The sequence below is a fragment of the Macadamia integrifolia genome, chromosome 14, assembly GCF_013358625.1.
Source record: "Macadamia integrifolia cultivar HAES 741 chromosome 14, SCU_Mint_v3, whole genome shotgun sequence".
Classification (NCBI taxonomy): domain Eukaryota; kingdom Viridiplantae; phylum Streptophyta; class Magnoliopsida; order Proteales; family Proteaceae; genus Macadamia; species Macadamia integrifolia.
In genome coordinates this window covers 28,303,615-28,319,785 of record NC_056570.1, presented here as the reverse complement: position 1 = coordinate 28,319,785, position 16,171 = coordinate 28,303,615, and the positions used below count along the sequence as shown (strand labels likewise).

General features: G+C 36.6%; 1 pseudogene; it reads left to right on the top strand.

Moving 5' to 3' along the window:
* Window positions 1-356: 356 nt before the first annotated feature.
* On the top strand, window positions 357-9,911 carry LOC122061233 (annotated as a pseudogene).
* Window positions 9,912-16,171: the final 6,260 nt, after the last annotated feature.

The window sequence follows — 16,171 nt, the reverse complement described above, 5'->3', positions numbered from 1 at the left end:
GCCATTTCTGAAATAGTTTTACCAAACGCTGTTTCTATTCCCCCAGAGTGTCTTCACAGCATGGAATCGAAAAAGAACACTTCTGTAAAAGAACACTCTCCAGGAATAGGAAGTGTTATCAAACGGCACCTAAGTAATTGCATAAAATCAGGTGAAATCTACCTTAACCCTAGATTTCGGAAGGGGATCGGTCGAATCGGAATTGGCCAATTCGTTCCATACGTGGGGCCAACCAATCCGTTCCAGATGGTCTGTATCGGCCTGGAATGGTCTAGATTTTACAACTACTCGTAAAAAATGGATTTTTGAGGATTTTACTCTTGATCTGATACCAATACCCGATGAAGGATCCGTGGCCAATCCGATACGACACTTACCAACGCGTTTTTGAGTCTTGACGCATGGCAAAGTGGATGTGAAGTACTCGACCTGCTCTTTCTCTGTTCCTCGCTTGTCAATCCGCGAGTGGACGATCTGTTAATTCGTTTGGTTCCTTAAGGATTTCTCGATTGCAATTTCTTCTTGGCTCAAGATCAAAGATCTAAGATTTGGTTGCTTGTTTTATCAATTTACGGAATAGGTATGCGGATCGATTTTATGTTTTTTCGGTGATCAAACTCTTCCGTGGAGAACTTAACCGAATCGTTAGGGAAGATAAAGCTGAATAGCCGATTTATAGAATGTAATTTTTTCTTTGGGTTGTTTAGTTGTGATTTGAGAGTGCGAGTGCCTCTGTTGTTTGGGATGGGGATAAATGCAGTTCTTTTTTAATGAATTAGGGTTTAGGAATTTTTTTAGCGCTGAAATTTTATCCCTTTGTTATTGATTTTGTGTTTTCCTTTGCACCGTACTGTAATTTGATTTGGGATTGATTTATAATTCATGATCCTGATCGGAAATTACGGTTACGAGGGGTTTGTCTGCAGGTTTATGGGTTTCGTTTCCATCATTTTGATCCTTCTCCCTGGAGAAGAGAAGGAAATTTCATTGATTTTAGTTTTTTGTATAACCTGCTTTGGTACAATGAAAAGTTCTATTCTCAAGAGGATGTGGTTCCTATGTCTTTCATTGTCTTCACAGTTCAAGAAAGTCATTAAGAATAATTTGAATCATCGCTATTGTTGTTATTCTTTGTTAAGAGTTTTGGAAAGAACTTGAAATTTAGTTAAGCGTGAACTGTTTTGATTGCAGTTTATGTTTCAGCGTTGAGAATTTGTACTCTGTCTATTGTAGAAATATTGAGTTCCTTCTCGGATAACAATCCATTTATTGTACTATGTATATGTGCACTGTTTGACGTTGAATCATTTCACCGTTTGCTATTTAGATATATTGGAAAATTTGTGACAATCGGACTGGGTCCTGTTTATTGTTTGGCTTATTTTGTGTTTAACTTGATCGCCAGACGAATTATATGTTTCATTATTCTAATTCTTTCGTGTCAGCCATTTCTGATTTGAATATTAGGAGTGCAGTCTGCTATCGACCAAGGATTCAGCATATGAAGTTTCGTTTCAAGGCCTAAACAGTTTGAAAGGCTTTCTTAGCTGAAGTCTGAACACTGAATTTCTATTAAAGGGCTGTAAAGCACTTGGTTTTATTTTCACAATGGAGAATGGAGTAGGTTCCGGCCTGTTTGTAAATGATGGTTCCTTTATGGAAAGGTTTAAACAGCTTCAGCAAGAAAAAGAGAGGAAGCTGGATTGGAGGAGTCTAAATCAAGCATAAATACATCTGGGACTCTGAGATCCAATCCTTCCATAAACAAAACAGGCTTGTACTCTAAAGCGCTTGAGAAACGCAAAGCTATTTCTGCTTCAGGTGGCAAACTTACATTCAGCTTGAAACAAAAGTCTAAACTTGTGGCAGCCCCTGTTAAGCTGGGTGCTGATGAGGATGAAGATGAAGGGGATGTCGAAAATGGGTCAGGAGATGGAGTGGCAAAACGGCAGAAGTTGGATCGACCTGATGTATCTGTTCCCTCTTCATGTAAAGGGTATATTGGTAATTATTGCTTGGATACATACATTTATCTTGATTGGTTGCATTTTGGTTCTCTGACTCTCCTGCTTTCTCTGATGAAACTGTGCTTTCTCTCTATTGCGAAAGAAAAGAATGGCTGAAATTCCACAATTCAAATAACTTTTACTGATATGTTTATTTTGTTTGACCTTAATTATCCAGTGCTTATAATTTCTATTATAAAAATATGAGTGGTGGTGCTTGATATGCATGATGCTTGATATTGCTTCTTTGCTAGAGATTTATCTACAAAATATTTCTTTCATAAGCTTCTTCTATAGTGATGAAGCTATTGTACTATTTACCTCTGGATAATAGATGCTGTACTCAACTTGTCTTGGGTTCATATGATCTTGCAAATCCCTTGGTCACAACTAGTTCAATTATATTTTTTGCAAACTTGCATGAATCTCTTGGGAGTTCATTCTTGCAAATTGTTATGTGTACTTTTTAATTTCTTCCCATTTTCTCCTTGTTTTGTGGTCTTTGCTTATTTCTTATTATGCCCTTTCTCTATGTTTTTGTTCTTTTGTGTTACAAAGTGGTTTTAATGAATTACTCTCTGCCTTCACTTGGTCTCTGAAGTTACAAACTGTTGATGAAACTGCAATTTTGAGTTATAATCATCAAAATTAAGAAGCTTTTAATGTTGACCATACTTATTAGCCTTTTCAACTCCATTCATGTGTGTTTCATAGATATGATATTGACTGCATGGGAATTCAATTATGAGGCAAAGCTTATCTTTGCATGGCCAATCTTTTTATGAAGCTCCTCCAAAAAAATGGGGAAGTAAGGATTTGATTTTTTTTTTTTCCCCTGAGAATTCTGTTATTGTGATAAGTTGGTCTCGTGGTTGCTATTATCTTATTTAGTTTGTGGTTTGTTGTGGGGGTAGAGTGCTTTTGAAATGTGTCTCAATGATTATTCATGGTGTGAGTGGTTTGTGTTTGGTAGCGTGGAAGAATGCTTTTTGTGAGAGCTCATGGGTGAAAACTATGGTAAAATGGTCAGTGATTAACCTACAAGTCCTCTATGTAGACTGTTAAGAAGAACAATCAGGAAGAGGCTTTTTGCAGATGATCATAGCTCATGGGATATGTTTGTCTCTGAGCTTGATGATCATAGGCATCTGTGCTAGTATTTGAGGGGGCATATCGTTTAAAGTTTTGATTATATGCATATATTTTATGTGTAAAAGGTTTCCTAATCTGTACAGAGTAGAAAACATTGCATGCTCTGCACATTGTATTAACACGTACCCTACTAAGTTCTGGATTTGTTAAAGATCTATTTTGCTACATGGTCAACTTCACTTGGAATGAAATTTGATGATGGGATATTGGGGCCTACGTGTAAAAAATATCAGCCATGTTGCAAGAAATTTGTGCGGAGTAGAGCAGAAACCCCTCCCCCAATTTTATAATAGCACAAGAATGTTTACCCTCATTATAATTTTGTTGCTTCAAGATTATCTTTCCAATCTGAAAATTGTTTTCATCGACCCAGCTGGGAATTTATGCCTTCTCTGCTCATTAAGTGGTGAATGGTGAAATCAAAACATTCTTGAAAGTTTCTTGTCTCATGAATGCAGCTTATGTCTTAAGTCTCTATCAACCTTGGTGGAAAGATATGTTGAATGAAGAATTGGAAAATATGGCACATCCTGCTACAAGAGTAATTTGCATTCTCTTGTCCATGCTTTTGTTATTAATCAGTTCTTTAAGTGACATGCAGCCCCACTTTCCCCTAGCGATCCTACAGTGAAGAAAGTTGCAGACAAATTAGCAAGTTTTGTGGCAAAAAATGGAAGGCAGTTTGAGCATATCACACGTCAAAGAAATCCTGGAGATACACCTTTTAAGTATGTTTCCTATATTTTTGGTTGTTTTATTCCTGAATGCTAGAAAATTCTTGTATCAATGCTGTCTTTTCTGTTATATCTGTATGCAAATAGTTTTGGCGTAATCAATGCGTAAACCCTACTTGTTTGTATTGGAAACTATTCTTGAGCTTTTTGTATTTGTGCTTTTCACTGTATGCTGCATCATCCATAACTTCATCTCCCAATTTGGATTTGTTGTTCCTTTTGTGGTTATTGTGTTTCTAGCACCACCTGTATAATTGCTTTTGATGTCTAAATTAAGTCTCTGTGAAGTAATGGCTAATTGCATAAAGTACTCAGCCAAAATTGACGTCTTCAATGGAGGTTTAGTATGGGTTTGTGCACGCATGCATGCACACTCACATGTTTGAGGTGAGATATATGGAGCTTCCTTATGGAAGCGAGACATTTAATTCTTGATTCTTCTATTTGCAAGCAACTGGATACTTGGGAATGGTTTGCTTGATTTATTGCAGTTTTAGTTTAGAATTTAGGCAACCAAACTTAGCTTGGATTTGAAGTGAATATTGTAGTAGATCCAACAATATCTGAATTTGATCTTGTATCGGATGGATATTCTGTCAAGTACATGGATTTGAATCTGGATATTTCAAATCCTAAAGAGATAATGTCCCCCTTTTTTCACAGAATATACAGATCATTTGTTAGGTGATAGAATCAGAAATGAATGCATCTGAGGGTACTTGGGAGCAGCACCACTAAGTTAAAGATGTTTGATATAGATCCCCATCATGGGCTGCACTATCGCAGGAGAAAGGGCCAGCCCAAGCAGCCATCGAACGAGCCTTAGGGCTGAGTTCGATCCCTATCTATTAAAGGCCCATCGGCCCAGCAATAATTAGTTTTAGTAGATGTTTTATTAGTTACCTAAATTAGGAGTTAGAGTTAGTTTTCTAATTTGCTATTTGATTAGTTTCCTAATTGGAGTCCAACTCCTAATGTGAGTCCAACTGCTATTATTATAACTTCAGTCCTCTATTTAAAGAGGAGCTGTTGTAGATACAAATCAGATTTGAATTAAAAAAGTTATTGCAGTTTACTTACTACTAAACAGCTGGGATAGCTGTGGGTGAGATGCCCAGGCTGAAATAGCCATTCCCACCCACATCTATCTTGATTGATCTCTTCTTTCTACTTTATTTTCTGTCTTTGTTATTGACTGCTGTGAGGGAAGAGTGAGTGAATTAGTCAGACTTATTTTAGTCATAAACCAGAATCAATTTCAGCAAGAAAGCTAGGGTTTTAAAGCCCATCGATTGACCATATTCATTCAGTTTTGAAGTCTGATCAGAAAACCCTAAAGTTCTAGCCTCCAAGAGGATCACTCGATCCAAGCTTGGTGGCCAGTTGAAGTGTTTTACTGCTGTTCTTGAAGAATCTCCTGTTTTCTCTGTTTAAGGGCCTAAAATCCAGAAGTCTCAGATCTTCAAACCGACCAGCAGAATTTGGAGGTATTTTAGGGTTTTGTTCAGCACCCTAATCCTACAGAATCTCCTATTTCTGAAATCTGTCAAGACTAATTTGAGGGTTAGATTTGAATTGGTTTGGGCTGTAACATATTGGGAGTTTGTTGCTTTGTGTAACCTACTTCTACATTAAGTCGTAAGGTCAATTAGATAGATTTTCTTGTGAAGAAAGAACTCTAATGGTAACAGTAACAATTGACATGGTGCAAGTTGGTGGTGGTAGAAGTTCAAGGACAGGTTGGAAATGCATCCGATTGAGGTGGTGGTAGGTGAAATTTGTAATAATGGGTTTTCAGAATATGCAGAAGAAATAAAAATGTGAATTGCATACTATTGTCAACCCTGAGCAGATGTTGTAAGGCTTGTCTGTGTTGATTTAGTGTGTTCGCTTCGGTTAGATTGCATTTTATTTTGACAGAAGAACATTCCATCTTAATAATTGCTTTCCGACCTTGAGATGCGTAATTGTTGCCCTTGTGTCGGTTTGCCTTGATGTTAGTTTATAAATTTTTTTTTTTTTTTTTTTTTGGCTCTTGGAAACTTCCTTTTCTTTTTCCTAATTTTTTTAGCTTACTTCTTCTGATGGAGGGATTTATTTTTCTTTGCCCAGTGGCCTCTAGTTATTGTTTTATTTATTCCTGTTTGGCGTATACATGGTGACATCCAAGATGTTTATCTTTCTGACCTTAATTTTCATACTTCTTAATGTCTTTCGTGTATTGTACCACTTGTAGGTTTCTATATGATGTAACCTGTCCAGATTACAAATACTATGAGTATCAGCTTGCTGAGGAGGAGAAGGCTCTTGCACAGAATGCAGATTCTCAGGCATCACGGAATGGTTGGGATCTAAGTATCTAACCTCTTAACTTTAGGTTTTCCTTAATTTAAATGGTTTCTTTATTACGGACTGTTTGAAGAGACTGTAAGGCATATAGATAAAATGAAATATGCATATTAAAAATGAAATGTGCCAGTTCTCAGAGTACCTGGTTTGAGTTTGTCTGCTGTAGTGGATATTTGGAGTTGAATGGAAATCTGTAAATGGATGCTTATAAGATTTAGGGAAAAAAGAGCCTGTCCGGGAGCGTTCCATCTTAGTGTCCGACCACCCCAACGTCTATACAAAGGATTACGTATGGGCAATATTGAAACCGTTCTTTCCAGTATTATCACTGCTGTCTTTTTTGCAGCCTTTGTTGTTGCTGGAACTATGTGGTATTTTTCAGCAACTACCGTGTGACTCCTGCGTCAAACACAGGCCTCTACGAAATGACTGCCTCCCTGTAAAAGATAAAAATCCCACCCCTGTTGATGCTTCCATGTGCTTTCTCATTGGCCCTCACACTGGTGCAGGAGCCACACTCACGGACAGAAAACTCTTCCCTAATATTAATTAAGAGCATGGTGATATATTCATGTAGATCAGGTACAATGGTGGGACTTCTGGAAAGTTTCCTAGTTGGATAATGATCTAGAGATGGATGGGCATGAGATTTTTTAAGACCATTGCCAAATGATACAATGGTGTTTTAGTGATGCGAGACCTGGGAAGGTTTCCAGTTGTTGAAACTCTGAGATGTCTTCCTGCACTAATGCAGATGCTTAAATTTGTGAGGACATTCACTATTTTGTCCCTTTCAAAGTGGAATCCTGACCTCAGACACCGTCCTGTGGCATGAGTGTCCTTGTGTGTGTGGAAGTCACATGCTTAATATTCTTTTTCCCTTCGTATTAGTGGAGCAGTCATTATTACTGTATGCAACTTGAAGTATCTAAGTTCAGGGAACATGATCCTGAAAAGGAGCATCTTTTATATTCACTTGATATATTGACTGGCATCAGTTTTGTAAGATCTGATATTTATTCACTTTTTCTCCGAGACTACTTAACTTTTGATCCGTCAACTAATACAGCCAGTGCAAGCGCTTCTTCTTTGAGGGGATCAAACGCTTCAGAAAGGTGGCTTCCACAACACTTTAATTACCAAATACCAGCCTCAGCATTATATGAAGCCAATGATGAAATGCGATCTTCTTTATCGTCAACTCAGACAGCTCCAATGGGGACAACCTCCTCTCAAGGTATTCATCTTGTGGCAGTACATTTTTGTTTATTTATTTTGTCGAATAACCAATTTCATTGGAGTAAGAAAAGATCATTAAAGTGGCCTAACAAAGACCAAGGTCAACTGCCTCCCGAACTACAACAATAAAGAAGAATCAGCAACTTTATTCCTCATAAAGAAATCCTAGATTCAATGTGATCAATATCTAGATTGCTCCTCGTTTGGCTAGCTCATCTACAATTTTGGCTGCTGACCTTATGATGGGGAACCGGATTCCAATAGACTGAAATCGGATCGCTTAGGGCCCACTTAACACTCAATAAAACAAAGGCAACACCCAATAACAATTGTATTGAAATAAAGCTTTAACTAAATGGCAGAATTGTAATTAAGCTGAAGTTATAAAGGGGGTGGCAGAATTTTAAATAACCAGATTAGTTAATGAGCTATTTGGGAGATGGGACCTAAAGGGAGTTGACGATTATTGGATGGGGATAAATTAGGAAACACAATATGAGTTTAGGACATGAGAGAATTAGAGACAAGGAGAAGAGCATAACTGGAAATCAGAATGCAAAGAAATAAAGCAAACTCATGACTCTTTCTTCAATCCTGTGTCAGAACCAGAAAAGAGGGCAGCTTCGATACTTTTGATGGAGCTCTCCCACACCAGCATGGATAGACCTTGGGCTTGGAAGGAAGAATCGCAGTTCACAGGTCTTGTGATTCCAGCCAAGGTTCAGCCAAAACAGGAAGTGAAAAGATGGAGTTTCCTCTCTGATATCAGGGCTGGCGGAGGGTTTCAGAACCAGATCTGAATCTGAGTTTGATTTCTCAGAACAGAACAAAGTCTTGGATGTAATACTCCAGGTTTTTGATTGCCTGTAGGTAGGAAACCTTCGATCAAGGTCTTGGTCCAAGTAGTTCAAGAATGAAAGAGGTCGACCCACTTATTTGGGGCTGCAACCATCGCCCAGAAACAGAGAAAGAGGGCAGGGAAAAAAAAAAAAGAAGAAGAAGAAGAAGAAGAAGAAGAATAGAGAAAAGATGAAGAAGAAAAGAAAGAAGAAGAAACAAGAGTGGAGAGAAGATTTCAGAGAGTCAGGGAGGGGGAAAACAGCCCACGGCAGCCATGGTTTTCATACCAAATTTCAATTCTTCAAAAAACTTCAAATCTCAAAACTGAGTTCTTCTCTATTACATGACTATTATAAAGGAAAAATCAAATAATTAATGGAAACTACTGGAAAATGGAAACTAATCTAAAATTAGAAACTAACTAATACAAAAGAAATTGTTTCTAAGTCCAAAGAGAATCAAATCAAAAGATTTTTTTTTTTTTTCTTTAAGTCCATCGTGCAACTGCATCACCTTAGCCTCCATTGGATGAGTTATTCACTAGGGAAGCCATGAATCTTTTGCATTTAACTCTGACAGAAGCCAGGACCAACAAGGACCCTATCAGCAACCAATGGGCCAGGAGCTTCAACTGAAGCCAAGGAGCCATAATAAGAATCCAACTAGAAAGTGGTTCTTGCTCGGGCAAACCTCCCAGGCCAATCATTTTTTCTAGTTCCCAACCCAGAACAATGACAGAATCTCCTTCAAGGAAAATATCTTAGAAAGCCTCCTTGAGAAGAATTCAAAATCATGAACGAAATGACTCTCCTTCCCCAATAAGATCTAATAAGCTCCTTCGTTTAACAAATGGGGCCTAAAAAGAATTCTGGTAATGTGAATCTGTCCCCCCCCCCCCCCCCTCTTCCCCCAATGGCCAAGTCTCATACTTCATTTTTTTTGTTCTTTGAGCCCCAATCAGAGAAAGGGGGTTTGATGTTTATGTCGTTATTTTGGCTATTTGCAGGTGAACCCAGTGCACCTCCAGATTCGGATCCTCTTGCAATCATGGAGTTCTACATGAAGAAGGCTGCACAAGAGGAGCAAATAAGACGACCTAAACAGCCAAAAGATGAGATGCCACCTCCGGCTTCTCTTCAAGGTCCAGATCTTTTTCTATCCATATTTAATTCATTTTGTAATGTTTTAACTAACCATGGTGAAGGCTGGTGCTGAGGTAGAAATTTTGTGTGTTGAAGCAAACCCCATGAATTTCTGTTTACTTATGTCCTCTTTCACTGTTGATTTTGTTTGTGAAGCATAAATTTGAAAGCATTTCCTTGTCTTTTTGTTCCTTTTGGCAGCTCCTGTCAAAAAGGGTCATCACATGGGAGATTACATACCACCAGAAGCGCTTGTGAAGTTCTTGAGTAGCTGCAACGATGCTGCTGCTCAAAGAGCTGCTGCAGAGGCTGCAGAAAAGGCTAAAATTCAAGCTGACAATGTTGGGCATAAACTTCTATCCAAAATGGGCTGGAAAGAAGGTATGGTTTCAATGAAATATTATACACTAAAAGATGTATCTATTGCCCTTTAATATGAGATGCGGCTATGTAATCTTAGTTACTTCCGTAAAAAAAATCTTAATTTGACATAGTTTGAGGCAGTTGTCAAAGGGACGGTTGAAATGTCATCTCTATAGGTGTATTTAGAACTTGTAACCTTCTTAATGTAAGACTAGATCCCCCAGTCAGGATCCCACAACTTTGGGTTTGAAATCAGATTTAGAGCCAAAGTTCAAATCTGGATGAATAGGGATATCTTCGTTTACTCACAAACCACTTTTCTGATGGAGCTTAAACTTTGTTTGAATGCTTCCATCGTGGTGCTGATCAAACCCTCCGAAGGGTTTTGTAACCTGATCTCAAGTTTAGCAGATCTAAGAATAGCTCCCAAAATAGAAACTTTTGTAGATCTTTAAGAACAGATGATGGAGATCCCTGTTGGACCCCAAGAAATAACAAAAAAGAAAACTAATGGACTGAAATGAGACTTTTGAAATTGAATCTAACTTGCTAACCAAGCTTAACAAAATTAGAAATTAACAACTGAACATAAAAAGGAGACTAGCCTAAATCATGAAATAGAAACTTCTTCGACTAACAAAATAGGAAACTAACTTGACTAATTTATTCACTACGAAAAAAGAAACTAACAAAACTAAACTAAATAGGAAACTAAAATAGAAGAGAATGACCCAATTCAATTTACTGTCCACGTGAAATGTGACCAGTGTTTCGTGAATTGTAATTTCTGACTCTTGTTTTTGTCTTCTTCTTCAAGCTTTGTTATGCATCACTTCTTTTGATTACTCTTTGTCTTATTCTTAAAACTTCTTTTAGTCTAGTAAAAATTGGTTTTCAAAATAATTCAAAAATGACTCGTCGTTATATTATTATTAAAACCTATTATCATTGCCTGCACATTTTTCGGAGTACATGTAATGCATATTGGAAAAAAAGTATATTATACTAAAAGGGCAAAGAAAGTTAAGATTACGAATTATTAGTATCCATTATCAAATTCAATGTTTTTTTTTCTTTTAACATTTATTTTTACTTCTACTTAAAATGCTGAAACGTAAGTCTGCATATTATTGATTTATGCCTAGTATTGTAGAGAGAATCTTTCCTTTTGCAGGCATGTTGGAATCTGATACTGTTGTTCCTTGAGTGACACCAGGAATTTGTTCTCTTTCCTTGCCCTGGTGTAATACACATTATGACCTTTTCTTCTCCTATAGGGAAGCTTGCTGACTTCATTTTCCAAGTTAGAACTCCAGACCCGTTTTTACTGCCCTCTTCTGATTTTACTCTCCCATATGAATTAACTTCATGTTATTGGTTTTGTCCAATCAATGCTGGAAGTGTCAAGTTGAACAATTTGGGAGTTGGAGCTTCGAATCCTGCTGAGGTCAGCCCTGATGACGATATTTATGAGCAGTACAAGAAACGGATGATGCTTTGGTAACACCTCTCTCTTCCCCCTTTTTTTTTATTTTTCATCTGAAACATCAATGTTTTTTAAGGTAAATGTCAACCTTTTATGTGGTCTCCTATTCAAAGAGTCTTTGCAATGCCTGAGTTGTACTGCCAGATCTGTTAATTGGAGTTTGTACTGCTTTTTCTTGCAGAACAATCCCCGGAAAGCATACTATTAGAGGTGCTCTAGATAGTCATTTTTGTGAGAACAAGAATTGTGAGATTTGTCAATTTAGAAAGTTGAGAAAATTAGATTGGTACTTGTTAGTGGACAAGATAATATATATATATATATATATATATATGTTTTGCCAAGTGGAAGGATGATGTGGCAATCTTTATGGATGTCTAGAAAATGATCAAGATTCTGGAAGACCTTCACATCCACTTTAAGCCATACATTCCTTTTTAGAAAATTATCATTTTAAAGCGAGGGTTATTGTTCTGAAATGTTTCATTGTTGACCTCATGGAAGCCCAACCTTAATCACTCTTTAATTCCAGCATATGCGTTAGGTTTTTCATTTCTTTCAACATCTTTCAAAGTTTAAGGAGGCCTCATTTGGTTGCAAATTGCAAGAGAATTAAAGGGATGGGAATTGAAATTGTCAAACTATACGAAGGAACTTTTGTGATAAAAAATTTCATGATATATAAGAAATACTTAATTAAAAAATGCAGGAGAAATAAAAAAGATGCACAGTCCTTTGTCTGCCTTGCTATAGATCTTTGGGCTTCGATTGCCAAGGAATAGAGACTTCACAAATAAGTCCGAGGTGGAAACCCCTTATTGTTTATACTAGACCAACATATTTTCCTAGAGAATTGATAAATACTTTTGCTATGAAGAAGGGTTGTGATAAGAAACGTTCAATTTTTTGTGCTCTTACTACAAAAATTCGAGTGGCTGAAACTGAAGCCAGCTACTTTCAAAGTAACAAAAAACAACTAGAGTGAGAGAGTTAGAGTCGAAAAGAGGATTCCTCGCTTCTCTCTCATTCACAATCTCATCTCGCACAGCTCCTAAGTGATGTTTCAATGTGCATCCAAATTCCTTCGATCTAAAAAGTGAAATATACCATAACTATATATTTAAAAAAAAAATAATAAGTGGTTTATGTAATCACATGGAGTACGTTTCTGTTTCAAGAAACGGTAGAAACATAAATTTCTGTTTCTAGAAACAGAAACAGTATTGAAGGTGTATTAAACAGGCCCTTAGTTCTCTGTCCTCCAATAGCTTCATCACTCAAGGGAGATTTTGTAAAATCTAATATAGATCCTGAAAGTGAAAAAGTAAACATAAACTTTTTATGACATTTTACATGTATCGATTAATGTTATGGAGGCATATATAATAGGATAAAGATGCTAGTGATTGAAAACTACAAAGGCATCTGTGTGTATGGAATACAAACATCTAGATCCCCCACTTCCCCTTCCCTTCCTCCTTTTCCTCTTTCTTTTAGGGGTTGTAGAATATGGTTAAATCACACCAAGCTTGAGGTAGCTATTTGTTTAAACAGACCTTTTTTTTTTTTAGTCTAGTTTTGAGATTAATTAAATATGTAAAGGGAAAGAAAAATAGATAAAAATATATTTGATCTCATTTTGGAAACAAGAAAAATTATTTCCCATCTGTGAACCATGTGATATCATAAACAGTAAGGAACCCCCAAAAAAATATTAAAAAAAATCTTGTTTGTGGGGGAGAGCCACATTTGTTTCACCCACTATGAAAGATAATAATGCAATTGATGCTTTTATATGCACTCCCATGGCTCATGTATTAGTGGAGAAGTTGTACTCGGGGATAGAAAACTCTCCCTAAAATGTAAATTATCATTTCTAAAACAATTGAAGCATATATAAAAATAGGAAGAAGCTTCTCTAAGAAAATGGAATAGAAAAGTGTATCAATGAAGAGCGACACAACAGTTAATTTTATACATAGGATGACTTTGATTTCATTTCATTTCATTTCATGAGAGAGAGAGAGAGAGAGAGAGAGAGAGAGAGAGAGAGAGAGAGAGAGAGAGAGAGAGAGTGCTAGCGTACCTTCCCTTTGAGAGCATTTCCCATGAAAAAATTTCAGTCATTTTTTATATAATCAAGAGTTCCATTGGGAGGCCTCTATGTAATGAGAATGCAAACAATATCACAGGTAACACCCAAAATAAGCAACATATGAAGACATCTACTAGTGCAGTTGGTTGGTACCCTGCCAATAGAGAGAATTTGTCTTTGGCGACACTGAGATCGATACATCCGTAGCCATCTAGTATCTTGCATTCTCACACAAAATTGATACCAATATGCATTTACTAATACAATACTGATATTTCAATCCATGCTACTTAGTTCGTAATCAAAGTTAGAAAAAAAAATAAACAAAAACAATCAACTAGTAAACAATGCGATTAATTAGTTTCGACCTTGTAAGTCATTAATTACCATGATATTCCTCTAATTTTTTTTTTTTAGTGAGAGGATTCTTTGAACAAGTGACATAAGGGATCACACCAATGGAGTACTGGCTTTGAGAACTTTTTGCCTTTTGTTTTTTTAATTAAAAAAATACTATTAAAAAAGCTATCTTTGTCAGGATTTGTTTCTTTATTAATTCAAAAAGAAGATAAAAAAAAGAGTTGAATTAGTTGACGTGGCCACGTCAAACCATCCATTAGTAGCGTTTGTGACCCCACGGATTGGTAATCTTACCCACTTACCTAATATTTATTGGATATTTTTCCTATTCAAATTGCGGCTTTGCCATAATTTTCATTTCTTATATTCACTTATATTTTAAGATACTTAAATAAAATGGAAAAATATCTCTTAGCATGAAAGAAGAGGTTCTCTCATATTAAATCCTCTAAGGTCCAAAGCCTTATCTTCTTTGATGAGAGGCAACTATATTTTTTTCGAACTTAAATAAAAAATAAAATAAAATCCTAGTATAACGTAGGGAAATAACAATACGTCTTCCACACTTGTGTATGCTGAAGATGCTCTCATTTGACTAATAGGGTTCTTTCACCCAATTTTTTTAATTTGATCGAAATGGCTAACCAACGATATTGATGTCGATCACCTTCAACTAAATCCTTGTTGCTGAGTGGAAAATAATTGCATAATTGGAGATTAACTCACCCAATCAACTTAATGAGTCCTAGGGGGGATCTAGTTAAGGTAATCATATCCGAAAAAAATGATCTAGAAGGCAATTGTGACAATACCGATACATGTCAGAAGAAACCCTTTCCATTCATTAAATTGGTCTGATGGTTTAGCTAAGGTCACATCATGAATTTACATAAATACCCTTATAGGTATTTCTGTCATTGATGATGTGGTTCCTTATCCACATGTGATCCAATCACTATCCTTGTTTGATTCTTAATGATCTATGATTGTAGCATAGAGGTTAAGCCGATACGCCTTAGGGTATGGTTTGACCCGATCGATTATGTATCGATGGATCGATCTACAACTTGGAGGCGTATATAATATACTATTGTCTTGTTGATTTTTTTTTTTTTAAAAAAAAAAAATCACATCTTACAATCCACAGCATTTGTAGTTTTATCGTTCTTTTCGATAATAAATTAAGCCCTTTTCTTCTTTTAACCGCTCAATATAAAACAAAAAAGAAAAACCTCAAAAGATACCACCATAGGTTGTGTTTGGTAGTCATTCAGTTCTAGAAATGACGTTTTGTATCAAAAACAGAATTTTCAGTTTTTGTATCAAAATGTCGTTTTAAAAAAAAAATTGTTTTATTCTATTTTTTTATTCCCATAGAACAAAGCCATATAGTTATGATTCAATCAATTATTGAAAAATAATTTTTCCATACTTCATGGTTAAGCACAAGATTTCACCTGACTTATTCAATTAGGTCAGCGAGGGACATGTGAGGTTGCATTTAAAAAAAGTTGCTTTTTAACAACTTTTAGACAAAAGATGTCCTTCCATAGATATATACAACTCAATTCACTGAGAGACATGTGAGGTTGCATTTAAAAAATTGCAAACAATCAATTCCATTTCTTTAACCAATTTTAGAAAACAATGATGTCCTTTTTTTGAAGTTATTCTATACAAAATCATTCTTGTCACGAGTCCTAAACTCTACATATCTTTTCTAACTACTTCTCTTAAAGAAATTTTAGATTTACTTCATTCAAAGGTCTCCGTTGCACATTTATACACCTCAAACGACTTTCTCATAACTCATCATATATTGGAGCTACTCATCCAACTTATTTTTATTATTTATGTAACATCATCGGCTAGTTTCCTATAGACATATGTGTTACAAAAAACTTTTTTTAATAGAGAGGCGCACACAAAAGGGCCATGCTACCTTTTGGTGAACCCTCTCTTTACTCAATCATTCTCATGAGTGAAGGGGGAAGGTTCGGGCAGCCAGGGCCAACGTGGACGGTACAGCGAAGACGGAGAAGGAGGTTCTTCAAGTCTTGTGGTGGCGGTGTCGCTGGACCTCCCTCACCTGATATCCGTGAGATCGGCGACAAGTCTCCAGCAGTATCGGCGACCATCCATGAAGCACGAAGCATCTGAGGTTGTTCCTCAGCTGCTTCCCAAATGCTTTATCAAGCTCCGCCGCGGCGCCTCTGCCCAGCCAGAGCTCAGCCTCCATGGATAATTCTTACGGGATGGTGAATTCGATAGTCATGGATCACAATCCTCCTCAAGTCAAGACTGCTAGCGCCAATTGCTCCAATCTTATCATTCTTCGGGGTTAATGTCTCAGATTTCTGAAATTGGTAACGAAAGCATTGGAAGAATTTATAGATGGTTTTTGT